Genomic DNA, 13,830 nt, shown 5'->3' with positions numbered 1-13,830 from the left:
ACTTTTCCTTTCCTTTTTCCTTTTACCTTACCTTACCCTACCTTAATCTTGCTGTGTTGCCCAGGCTGGAGTGCAGTGGTGGTGATCATGGCTCACTGCAGCCTCAACCCCTTGGCCTCAAGTGATCCTTCTGCCTCTGCCTCCCGAGTAACTGGGACTACAGGTGCATGCCACCACACCCAGCTAGTTTTTAAATGTTTTGTAGAGACAGGGTTTTGCCATGTTGCCTCGGCTGTCTCATGCTCCTGGCCTCAAGTGATCCACCTGCCTTGGCCTCCCAAAGTGCTGGGATTACAGGTGTTAGCCACCTCACCTGGTCTTTTTTTTTTTTTTTTTTCTTTAGAGACAGTCTTTCTCCGACAACCAGGCTGGAGTGTAGTGGTGTAATTATAGCTTATTGCAGCCTTGAACTCCTGGCCTCAGGCAGTCTTCCTGCTTTCCCTCCCAAAGCTATGGAACTGCAGACAGGAGCCACCATGCCCGGCTGGTTTTTGGGGGCCATGGCAAGTGCAGGCTTGTCAGAGGAATTAGTGGAGAAGCAGGGATTAGTTAGGAAAACCTCTCCACTTCTTGTGTTTCATGCCAGGCAGTGTTTGTAACTTCAGAACCTGCCCTTACCTCACCTACCTGCCATGTTATGCTCATTTCACCTACTGTCCCCTGCTGTATAGGGAGTGCCTTGAGGGCATAGATCATGTTAGTTTTGTTCCCCCTTTTGTACAGAGGGTGGAGCCCAGCTGAAGGAGGAATGTGCTGCTGCTGTCTCTGTATTTCCAGGTACTCCTTGTTGATCTCTAGCCAAGACAAGGAGCCTCCTTATGAGATGTCATCTTCTGAGCTCTTTTGATGGAAGGAACACCACAGTGATGATTGAACATGAAAAGTCTTGGCACAGTGGCTCACACCTGTAATCCCAACACTTTGGGTGGCTGAGATGGGAGGATTGCTTGAACACAGGCATTTGAGACCATCCTTGGCCGCCAAACGAGACCCCATTTCTACAAAAAAAGAAAAACAAAACAAAAACAAAAAAAAAACATGAAAAGCCTCATCCAGAGTATTTCCCACTGAGAGTTTTACTTTCATCCTGTATTTGTGTGGAATTGGACTGTGTAGGAACATTCTAGCTCTCCTCCTCTGACTAGTCATCGCTGGCCTTTTGTCTTTGTTTTTGGCTAAGTCCCCTTTTCTTTTTGGTGTGCTTAGATGTGGACATCTGTCAGTGCTCTGGCTTGGGGTCTCCTCTTGCCTACATCTTCTTTGCTTTGGCTGTTGCCTCTCTGCAGGCGATGGCTATGTTCCTCTCTACTGCCTGGATATGTTGCCGGAATCTCATAGAAACTGAACGTGTGTTTGTCATCCTCACATTAGCTCTTCTTACCACCTGCCTGACTTCCATAGAAGCCTGGCGTGGACATGCGCCAGGCCCTCACCAATGACCCTGTCCATTCTCAGAGGTGCCTTCCCCTGCTCTCCTAAATCCATAGATGCTAAATTTGTACCTCAATCCTGGTTCTGAAACCTGTTTCTCTGTCATCACAAAGAGATCATGGAGCCTCTCTGTACTTTGGTTTCCTTTTTTGTGGGTTTAAGGAAGATTCTGTGACTTTGTTGGTGATGACATGGCATTGGGAGATAGGGTCCATTTCTGATTTTCAGAGAGAGGAAGTAAGCATGTGTGTCACTGTTTTAGAGAATTGTGGCACCTACCCTGTAGGTGCCTGGCCTTGTAATGAACCTCTTGGTGCCTGGCCTTGTAATGAACACAAATGATCTTTAAAAGAAGTTAGATTTTAAAAATAATATTTTTATGGCTCACACTTATAATCCCAGTGCTTTGGGAGGCCGAGGCAGGAGGATTACTTGAGACAAGGCATTTGAGACCAAGCTGGGCAACATAGGGAAACCCCCATCTCTATAAAAAAATGTTTAAAAACTACTCAGGTGGTGCATACCTGTAGTCCTAGTTACTCGGGAGGCTAAGGTGGGTGGGTCACTTAAGCCCAGGGGTTCGAGGCTGTAGTGAGCTATGATCATGCCACTGCATTCCAGCCTGGGCAATTGAGTGAGACTCTGTTTCAGTAAAAATAAATAAATAAATAAATAAATAAATAAATAAATAAAATAATATTTCTTTCTTTTTTTTTTTTGAGGTGAAGTCTGGCTCTGTTGCCCAGGCTGGAGTGCAGTGGCACGATCTTGGCTCACTGCAACCTCTGCCTCCTGGGTTCAAGTGATTTTTCTGCCTCAGCCTCCTGAGTAGCTGGGATTACAGACACATGACACCACACCAGGCTGATTTTTCTATTTTCAGTAAAGACAGGGTTTCACCCTGTTGGCCAGGCTGATCTCAAACTCCTGACCTCAGGTGATCCACCCGCCTCAGCCTCCCAAAGTGCTGGGATTACAGGCATGAGCTACCATGCCCGGACAAAATAATATTTCTTTCTATCACGAAAGTATGCTGATTTTAGGTGATTATGAAAATAAAAACAAAAAGATGACTAACATAGCAACCACCACTCACTTTTTGTGAGATTTTTCTAGATTTTTTTTTTGTTTTTTTTCTGCAACACATATATTTAAAGACATAATGCATTTTAAATAAATATTATATGTTGATTATTTCCCCTGGCATTAAATTTCTTGAAAAACACAATTTTCAACATTGCTTAATACTCTGTCATTTATATTTGACCATTCATCTATTATTGGGAATCCAGGCTATTTCTACTTCTTCCCCAAACAACACATGGGTGAATACCCTTTTACTTCCGGATATCAGGCCAGATAGTACAAACAATTTGCCTGAAAACACTGAATTTGGTCTTTTAGAAGCCTAAACACATCCTAAAGATTTTTTTATTCGATACCCGAGGAGGGATGTCTTAACCTCTTTCTTTCTTTGTGCAGGTTGTTATTCATTAGTGAATGTTTGGAAAATAACCAACAGGTAATGGTCAGGAAGGCAATGACTAAAGTTTTTGTGAATATGGCATATAATTTCAAGAAAGATGGGTTTTTTTCCCTTAAACTCAGTTTTCAAGAGATCGACTTCTCAAACTTTGTACCAAGGGCAGTTTTGTGGGGGAGAGCAGGAGTGTATGTTATTTGTGGAGTTTAGCTAGAATTGAGAGATGCACCTGATCACTGTGGAGTAGTTGATATCTCTGTGTGGGTTGGGTAACGTTGTTTTATAGTGAAAGTTTTCTTCTTCCAAGTGACCCTGAGAGGAGAGAAAGTGGTTGGAGACCCACCAGTCCTGCGTGAGAGGGCCATTTCTCCATCATCCACTGACTAAATGTGTGACCTTGGGCAAATCACTTATCACTGCATTGAGACTCGGTTTCTTATCTGGAAATTAATTAGCATTAAATATTTTATGGTTCTCTGAACGTTTCTTTTAGAGATTTTCACTCTCTAGTTAATGGTATCCCATGATGAAGTTTTTTAAAATTGTTTTTTGTTTTATGGCCGTTTCTTCTTCTTCTTCTTTTTTTTTTTTTTTTTGTCAATTTATTATTTATTAATTAATTTATTTTTTTACATTTTTAAAGTTATACTTTAAGTTCTAGGGTACATGTGCATAACGTGCAGGTATTATGGTCATTTCTTAATTTGAGTTTTTCTATATTGCAAAATAGGAATTAAGAGAATAGGGACCTTTTTGTTTTATAGAAATTGTACTGTTGTTTTCTTTTTCAAATGCAAGTGCTATTAAATTGCGTTCAGGTGATAATCTAGGGAACCTCTTACAAGTATTCTCAGACAGAACACTGTAGACATACGCACTGAACTCTCGAAGCATGTTTTAAATTACCCAGGATTTTTCTTGTTAAGATTTAGATATGTACGAGGCTTAAATTCCAGAAGATTACAAATTGTCGAAAGTAATTTTCATCTTCAGAGAGTAAATTAATGGAGCAGAGTCCATGTCTGCTTGAATGGGCCAATATCCTCTTCCCAGGCCTTTTGTTGAATAGGTGCCTAATGAATGCTTCTTAAATAAGCGAAAATGCAAAGCCACGTTTTTAAATTTAAAAAATAAGCTTTCTCCTTCCTTATCTTTTTTCATAAAAACAAGATTTAAAACCCATATATAGAATAACAAGATCGTTTTATTTGTTGCCACCTTCTAAAGATTGCCTTCATTTTAATTAAAATCCTAAGTGAAACAAAAATAGAGACACTGGCCAGATGTGGTGGCTCACACCTATAATCCCAGCACTCCGGGGGGGTGAGGCTGGAGGATTGCCTGAATCCAGGAGTTCAAGACCAACCTGGGGAACACGGTGAGGCTCCGTCTCTATTTAAAAAAAAAAAAAAGTACAGACACCACAAAATGCAGTACGCCTATACAAATTAAATGAATAAATAGCACACAGTGCTGACCTTCTGAAGGGGAGTGCGGTCAATAATTGTATTATTTTATGAGGTGGTGACCTAAAAGAAAGCCTAGGGGGTGTGTGTGTATGTGTGTGTGTGCATGCATGTGTGTGTGTGTGTGTGTTTGGAGGAGGGGTATCTTTTGGAACATCAAGGAGTCTGTTGTCACCTAGACATGTGTGGTGAGGCAGGGTTGAATGAAGGGAGGAAGGATAAATTATCGGGGTGGAGTAGAGGTTGTACTGAGTTGGAGAGGGGATCTAATTGCCAGGAACTTTTCATTATCATCTGCTAACAAAGCTAATGCAAGATATATACATTATAATTTATTTATAAGTAGTTACCAAGAATTTCTGTTGTGTAAATGCCCAGGTACTCTGGGTATGTCCTTTCTGCCATCCCCAAGCTCTGGGGCCATTTTGTTTACAGGCAAGGACCTAATTGAGCCCTGAGAATTGTGCCTTCTCTCTTCTCTTACTGCTCACATATGCGGACTCTTCCTTGGGCCCATTTTCCACCACTGTTGGCTGACACAGACGGCTGCAAGATCAAAGGCAGAAGCAGAGACACCCTGGAGCACAATCACTTCTTCTCCATTAGTCAAATGCAGTCACGATGTCTCCACCCAGGTGTGGGCCTGGGCGCCAGATGCTGAGTGGAATTGAAGGCGCCCATCTTGGGGAGGTAATCAAAGGCAGCCTTGCACCAGGGTGCTTGACAGCACCAGGAGCCTTTCGCAGTATCTGGTGAGCCCCACAGTCAGGTACTCATACTGGTCAGCAGACCTACCCTCATGGTCCCTAGGCTTACTTTGTCACCTGCCACCTGCCAGGTTTCATTTTTTCTCATCAAACCAGATTCCAAGGTTGAGTATTTATTTTTTTTCTTTTTAAGAAGAAAAATGCCTGGCAAGCAATTCTGTACAGATTGACGGTTTTTCTTTTTCATGTTATTTCAGCATATCTAAGACAAAACTGGAACGGACTCAGGTGGGAAATTGACATGACAGCTCAGCTCACACTCCGCCCCCCGTGATGGGCCCAGGCTACTGTGTGGTTCAGCTGAATTTTGGCATGAATGGAATATGGGGCCGTTTGAGCCTCTGGTTTACTTGTGTTTTGAGGCCTGTGGCACCTGCTACCTGACCTGCAGGACATGGGAGTGAGATTTCCCATACAGCCTCCCAGGCTGGCAGGAGGCAGACTCAGAACCATGCAGGCCGTGTGCTGATGCCACCACACACCCAAGCTGTTTTTCTTCTCTCTCTCCTTCTTAGAGGTAGGGTTGATTTTAATGAGAACTACATCGAGGCCAGGATGCATGCTGGCTCCTCAGTGCTCTGCCAAACGCCATCTCCCTGCTTTTAGATATGTTCTGTAAAAGCCAAGCTTTGTTCCCCCACCTTCCCCTGGAGGTGGGTTGGTGCCTGTGCCTGAAATGAGGAGGAGATGTTTTCGGAGAGGGTAGTTGACAGCAAGCTGTTCATTAGCAGCCTGCCTTCTGCCGTGGGTGCTCAGTGACTGGCAGTGGCAACATTTAAAAAAATAAAGATCAGGCTGGATGTGGTGGCTCATGCCTGTAATCCCAGTATTTTAGGAGGCCGAGGCAGGCGGATCATGAGGTCAGGAGATTGAGACCATCCTGGCTCAATGGTGAAACCCCATCTCTACTAAAAATACAAAAATTAGCTGGGCTTGGTGGCTACTCGGGAGGCTGAGGCAGGAGAATTGCTTGAACCCAGGAGGTGGAGGTTGCAGTGAGCCACGATCGCATCACTGCACTCCAGCCTGGGCAACAGAGTGAGACTCCATCTATAAATAAATACATAAGTAAATAAATAAATAAAATAAAGATCAGAAAGATAACTCTGCAGAAAGAAGCACCTGCTCAGTTCATTTTCTGAAGCAAGTGGAAGGAAGGCCTGCTTGTAAGGCTGTCTTTCATGTGAGCCGCATGGCCCCCTCAAGGACAGAAGGTTAGAAAGCCTCTTCTGGGTCTTCTTCTCTTCTGCTGTAGGCTTCTTGGCTGGCCTGGCATACAGGTGCCCTGACCAACAGGGAGGAAAGCTTTAGAGTCTAAGGGCAGGTTCCAGAGGGGAATTGGGACCTCCGAGGGCACTGTGTGCTAGCAGGAAGGAGGAGCACTGGGGACGCATAGGAATTGGGAAGTTATTTTGTTCAGACGGCCACATCAGGGCCTGGGCATGCCTGTGCTGATCACCTGTGAGGCCTGGGGGAAGGTGGGATGCGGCAAGATCTGTGAGGTCTGAGACACTCGGGCAAACTCATAACTGCATCATTTATATATACTTTATCGCTCAATTGTTAGTGTTCATTCATCTTTTTAATGTATTGCATAAATTGAAATATTCATATACTCACACAATTAATAAGTACAGACTTAGAAATTTTATTAAATTCTTTTAAACATTTAAATTTGATTACAAATATATTTAATTAGATCTGCCTTAACATCACAGACCAAATCTATTAGATTCTCTTAAATGCTCACAAAAGAACATGTAGGTCTTCTAGCAATGACGGCAAAACTCCTGATACTCACACTTAACATAAGCATTGGTACTGTGGGTTTAATTCATTTCTTTGTGATTTCTGAATCTGTTTTATATTTTTCCAGTGATCTAGTAATCTTTATATAGATATTAAAGAAAATATGATCTCAGCAGCTCTGTTAGATTCCTAGGGCTGCCATAACAAATTACCACAAACTTGGTGGCTTAAGACAATAGAAATTTATTCTCTCACAGTTCTGGATGCAAGAGGTCCAAAGTCAAGGTGTTGGTACTGCTGGTTCCTTCTGGACAGTCTGAGGGAGAATCCGTTCCCTGCCCCTCTTGCAGTTTCTGGTGGCTGCCGGCCATCCTCAATGTTCCTATGCTTGTGGCCGCATCCCTCCAGGTTCTGCTCTGTCTTCACGCTGCCCTCTCTTCTGTGGGCCTTTTCTCCTCTTCTGAGGACACTTGCCATTAGATTGAGGGCCCACCTCAATCCAGGATGATGTCATCTCAAGACTTTTAACTGAATGACACCAGCAGGGCCAGGCACGGTGGCTCATGCCTGTGATCCCAGTCCTTAGGGAGACCGAGGCAGGCGGATCACTTGAGGTCAGGAGTTTGAGACCAGCCTGGCTAACATGGCAAAATCCTGTCTCTACCAAAAATACAAAAAGTTAGCCAGGCATGGTGGCGCATGCCTCCCAGCCACTCAGGAGGCTAAGGCCGGGGAATCGCTTGAACCTGGGAGGTGGAGGTTGCAGTGAGCCAAGACTGCGCCACTGTAAGCCAGCCTGGGTGACAGAGGGAGACTCTGTCTTAAAAAACAAAATAAAACAAAAAAAGAAGAAAATGAATTACACCTGCAAAGACCATTTTTACACCTTCACAGCTTCCAGGTGGACATTATCTTTGGAGGGGCCACCTTCGACCTGATGTCTTTTCCTGAAATGACAAATTCTTTATATTTGGCCACTTGTGGTTGTGGCCCAGTGTCCCATCCAAATGACACACTCATCTGGAACATGTTTGAACACACATACAAGGTTTCTTAGTGTCTTACTGTTATCATTAGCAGCTTTTATTGAGCTTTTATCTTCCAGGAATTTGGGGCCCCAGTGTGGGCAGTCAGTTCCCTGGAGCCCTCTGGCTGATCCGTCATCTTACAGCCCTGGGGGTGATCCTGCTCCTACCTGAGTATAGTCTGTGCCCACAGCTTCAGGCCTTTCTGTTCTTGATACTTGCTTCCTCCTTCCATGTAGGGTTGGCTTATTCAGAGCCATCCTACTTAGAGACGTATTTGTACACTGTTTTATAAAAGGCATTAGTGGCAGAAACAGAGCAGTCATACGTACCCACCTCTGCTGCTTCCTAAAATGGATTAAAAATAACTTCCTAATATATTCTCCCTTCCTTTATATATCAGTTGCCCTGTTCATTTGGTTGCCCTTTTCATTTTGATATTCCTTGAAGATTCATGGCCTTTACAGGCTCACCTTGTCTCTTTTAACCGTTATGGACCGTGTTCTCTTTTGGATATTCAAATTGTCACAACACAGTGCATGGTAGTCCTTTTAAGATGGCTTTTGCATGCCTTATCGCTTCTACCCCAGACCTTTTGACGTGGTCTTTGCTTTCTTGAAAGCTGGTGTTGCAGGTCCCTCTTGATTTTTCCCTGCCCCAAGACATGGAAACAGCAGCTCTACAAGGAGCCCCATTTAAGGTCTAACCTAAATCTGGGCACCAGAATGTTGACTTGCTGCTGATGGATTGGAGGGGTGTCCTTGTTTAGCCACTTATGTGACAGAGCTGAAAAGAGTTGTTTTGTTTGTTTGTTTTTTAATATCACGAAGTTACATAGATATTTTCAGTTTAACTCTTACTTTCCTGATCATTTATTTTGTTCTTTTTAAAAAAAAAAAAACCAAAAAAAACTTCTCAATTTGTTTTCTCTCTGAGGTGCTAACTTGAGTCTTTATCTTCTTTAATTGTACCTCTTCTTTTTTTTTTCTTTCAAATTCCATTAGCAAATAATCCTTGGATGCTTTTTCATTCACTTATTGAGAAGTGGAAAAGGCTTAGGACGGGGATCATTTCTGGTTTATATCCAGATGCTGTTGGTATTCTCTGTGCAATCCTGGGCAAGTGACTTAAACCACTTAAGACCCCTTTCCTTGTATCCACAATGAGGGAGCCATTAGGTCGAGGGGTCTGAGGAGTAAGTGAGATATAAAGTACTAAATGCCAGGTATACAGTCAGCACTTTCTAAATGGGGCAGCTGAAGATGTGACTAAGGAATGGCTGACCAGGTGGCTGTGAGGCTTACCTGAGACTGCTCCTGGGACCTGTTCTTATTCTCCTGACTTTCTGGTGGCAGTGATGGAGGAGAGTAGGGTCATGGTTGGGAGGAGTCTGCTTTTCAGCCACAGTAAACCTGGGCCGAGGGAGAGCTGTATCCCTCAGGAGTGTTGGGACTCCTGGCGTGAAGGAAAGTGGATGTGATGTCAGATAGACTTGGATTTTAATTGTGAAACTCTTTGCAGAACTATGGACAGATTACTTTGTCTTTCTGAGCATATGAAAGAGTTTTGGTGTTGTTCACTTTGAAATTGCTTGAAGCTCATAAAAATCACCCCTAAATGATGCTGTTTCCTTTGTGCTTATTTATACATTGTTTTGTTTCTTTCCCATTTGCTTAAAAAGTGAATTGGATATATGCAGCCTTTGGACTTAATGTAAGCTGTGCTCAGTAATGTATTGTCATTGATGTAGGGTCCCTCACTCCCTACCTCACCCCACCTGTCACTCCTGCTCATTACTGTGAACTCAGGGCCTTTGAATCAGTTATGCTGGAAAAAGCTTACAAATGACATTTCTACCTCATTTCCCTAATTATAGCTTAGGAATTTGTACCCTCTTTTTAATTGTTCATTTCCTGGTGTATTTCCCTTAAAAAAAAAAAAAAAGATTAGAGTGATGAAGATGACCACAATTAACATTTATTGCAAACTCATTTTGTCCTAGGCACTGTGTTAAGTGCTCTGCCATACACTAATTGATTATAGCTTCCCCTGTCTCTGTGCAATGTATTATAATCACCCCCATTTAGCAGATGAGACTGATGTATCTAATAAAGTCACAGACGTGGAAAACAAAGAGCCCGTACCAAACCTCAGACCATCTGACTCCAAAAGCCCATGCTCTTAACTATGAAATCTGTTATTTTTTACTTGTTTTATGGTAATGGGGTAGGAATAAAAATGTTAAACAAATTCATAGTGCCATAAGGTAAATGTGCCACGTTTTATTTAAGGGGTTTCTATCAAAACAAAAAAGCAAGCAAATAAGAGATTTGTATCCTTGTATTTTTTTAACTTTAACAAAATTTATTCTTACAATTTGAGAATACATTGTTCCATATAGATTGGATTATTTCATTAAAATGTATTTGTTTCTTGATTCTGTTACATATAAAATTGTATGTGGAGAAAACATGTGCAAAGAGATGGTAGGATTTCAGTAAAAGACAAAGGTTTATCGTGAAAGCTAATCTTTTATATAACTCTTGGGAGCAGTTGAACCCTGCTGAAGTATTACATTTCTTCAGTTCTAAATTTCATAGAATGTCAATTTTTCTATGTCTATTGCATTTGAGTAATATTCATTGCATTTTTCTTTTATTTTTTAATTATACAAGTAATGCATGCTGATTGATTGGTAAAAAGTCTTGCAGTCTGTAAGTAAAGACACATAGTCATAATCTTCCACCCCCTCTCCTCCCCAAAGGAGCTACTTTAACATTTTAGTATGTATTTTCTTCTACAAAGATACATGCAGTTTTGAAAATTTAACAACTGCCTAATTAAGAATGGGCAAAGAGAGCTGATCATCGTGGCTCATGTCTGTAATTCCAGCATTCTGGGAGGCTGAGGTGGGCAGATCACTTGAGGTCAGGAGTTTGAGACCAGCCTGGCTAACATGATGAAACCCCGTCTCTACTAAAAATACAGAAAATTAGCTGGGTGTGGTGGCACGCACCTTTAATCCCAGCTACTTGGGAGGCCGAGGCATGAGGATCACTTGAACCTAGGGTCAGAGGTTGCAGTGAGCCAGGATCGTGCCACTGCACTCCAGCTTGGACAACAGAGCGAGACTCTGTCTCAAAAAAAAAAAAAAAAGTTATGTACATTTTTGAACAAAGATATTTGATATGATTTGTAAACAATAAAAAATTTATGCATTACATTTTCACACCTTAGCATAATTTTCGGTTGCTGAAACTCAAAAACATGTTGATGTTACTCGATTTTGTAGACATCTCATTTACTTTTCTGTAAGTAGATACAACTTTTCAAAAATGTAGTCAATTCCCCAACTTTCATGTTGTTCTTCAAAAGCATCAATCTTCTCAAGACAATGAATATTGCATATTGTACTGAACAACCTTTCAATTTCAGCATGTGGAACATAAGACAGTGGGGCCTGCATGTTTAGTTGAGTCATAAGAAAGAACAGACCGGAGGTACTGAAACCCTTTTCCCAGGAGAGACAACATCGTATCTGCATAATGTTCGAAATCTCCTAGATTAATGGCAACCAGTGCTCCTCTATCCCAAATTCTATCAAATTTGTCGATATGTGTTTGGGGAAGATAAAAAATGCTGCAACAGTACAATGAAATGTTCTTTGAAGAACTCTTAAATACTTTGGCTTCAGGAACTTCGCTGATTGGTTCTTCTGAGTAAGAAAGATTCTGCTCTGTAAAAAATTCTCATATCCCAAGTGCGCTGATTTATACACCAACTATACTGTGTCCTTGGTCTGCAAACCATTTCATCTCAACAAGGAGGAAAAAATACCTTCAGTCTACTCTCGCCTTTAAGAAAAGTATCCAAATGCTTATTCAATAGCTGTTGTCCTTGTTCTTGATGAAAAGCAGTATTGCTGTTCACCCACTTGTCTTGCCATTCTTCCAGAGTTTGTACTTGGTTTTCCTGACCTCAGTATTGGGATACTCTTCCATATCAAGTGAAGCTCTTGTATCATTCATAGTTTCATAGATACCATTGTCTCATAAGTGTATGTTTTTAATGCCTTTACTGGTTTATTACAAAGGATACTGTGAAGGATACAGATGAAGAGCTACATAGCTCCAGGAACTTCCATGTGTTCAGCTATTAGGAAGCTTGTCTGACTTTCATGTGATGCTTTGAGGAGTTTACATTTCCTGTTCCTTTATTTTATTTTATTTTTTAGTTTTTGAGGTTAGGGTCTCACTCTGTCAACCAGGCTGCAGTGCAGTGGCATGATCACGTCTCACTGCAACTTCGAACTCCTGGGCTCAAGTGATCCTCCAGCCTCAGCCTCCCAAGTAGCTGGGACTACAGGCATGTGCCACCACACCTAGCTGGTTTAAACTTTTTTTTTTTTTTTTTTTTTTTGGTAGAGATGAGGTTTGGCCATGTTGCCCAGGTTGGTCTTGAACTCCTGGTCTCAAACTGTCCTTCCTTCCTGGCCTTCCAAAGTGGTAGAAGTAGAGGCATGAGCCAATGCAACCAGCCCTCCGGTTCCTTTATTAAATCATTTTGCAAATTCTTGTTGGGCCTCCCCCACCCTGATTGAATGGAACTGGTGAACATTGCTGATTTTTTAGGAGTTCGTTGTTAACTATTTGCCTGTTTATAAGGCCCATCATCATCTTTTTAGAAAGACCTTATGGAACTTTAAACAAAACCTCAGAAAACCTCGGGACACCGGCCTCCATTCATCTGTCTTGAGGTGAACGTCTGAGGGGGCTCTTTGGTGGCTTGCAGTGGAGCTCTTGAGAGGCACCATCATGGCCAGAGATAGGATGATATAAAAGACTAGAGGGAGAGATGAGACGTGTCAGGTAGCAGGGGCAGTTTTAAGAAAGGAATTAAAATCATTGTCTGCTGACTTTGTATAGTCACAAGTCCTAGAAAACTTAAAATGCATATTCAAGTTGGAATCAGGGAGAGGGAATAAAGTAAGTGAGGGAGGCTATGGGATCTGATATCTACTTTGACCATAAAGAATATGCAGTTGGGTTGGGGATGCCTTGGAGGAGGAAGAGATGATGACAGAGGGACACAAGTCCTCTAGGGTATAAGTGGTAGCCAGGAGATGCATGGCCAGGGATGGTGTCATTCCCTTGTCTCCTACATTTTCTGAACTTTTCTGGAATCCTGTTAACAATTTTAGCCAAAATTCATCATCAACATCAGTGATTCCACTGCCCCATGCAGGGATGGTTTCTTTGTCTGCCTGTGGTTTGGGCCCCTGCCTTTAACTTCTCTTTTCCCCCCGAGACTTGAGGCTCTGTTATCCATAGTGCCAAAGGATTGGATCCCTGCAGTCCACAAGGGGACAGGACCTGCTGTCACTAAAGACTGGGCCAAATGGGGTCAGCTAGCCACCTGGCAAGTGGGAAGGTCTGATGTGGTATCCTGCCCAGATGTGCAAGCAAGGCCTAATGATGAGGGCCAGAGATGGCTGTAACATGAGGAGAGGGTACCCCAGAGCAGAGAGAGATTTCTTTGAGGACCTCACAACACAGCATTACAGGCTCTTCAGCTTCCAGTGATTTAGGAAGATTGAGATAGATCAGTACAAAGTATAGATTCCATCTAAGATTCTCTATATAAGATGTATGTGTCTATGTGATTTTCCTTTAAATTTTCTATTTTGTACGCAGAAGCAGACATACACATGTATAGAAACACACACACACTATTATCTGTATATATGCTGCTGTTGACACCAACAGATACTTACGGTACCTGGCCAAGAGGTCAATGAAGTAAGTAAGTAGTTTTGGTTTAGGGCAAGGTTCTCAACCAGGCAATTTTGTATCCAGGGGACATTTGGCAATGTCTGGAGACATTTTTGGTTGTCACATCTTGGGGGTAGA

At 42.2% G+C, this 13,830-nt stretch overlaps 1 protein-coding gene and 1 pseudogene across 7 annotated transcripts in view; one reads left to right on the top strand and one right to left on the bottom strand.

Moving 5' to 3' along the window:
* Positions 1-13,830, top strand: part of TRAK1 (trafficking kinesin protein 1) — a 211,307-nt gene that overhangs the window by 117,025 nt on the left and 80,452 nt on the right. The gene's annotated exons all lie outside the window — the stretch shown is intronic.
* LOC103227452 (thiopurine S-methyltransferase-like) lies at positions 11,004-12,859 on the bottom strand (annotated as a pseudogene).

The sequence above is a fragment of the Chlorocebus sabaeus genome, chromosome 22 (genome assembly GCF_047675955.1).
Source record: "Chlorocebus sabaeus isolate Y175 chromosome 22, mChlSab1.0.hap1, whole genome shotgun sequence".
Classification (NCBI taxonomy): domain Eukaryota; kingdom Metazoa; phylum Chordata; class Mammalia; order Primates; family Cercopithecidae; genus Chlorocebus; species Chlorocebus sabaeus.
The sequence above is the reverse complement of the archived record's forward strand: the minus strand, read 5'-3'. Positions and strand labels throughout refer to the sequence as shown.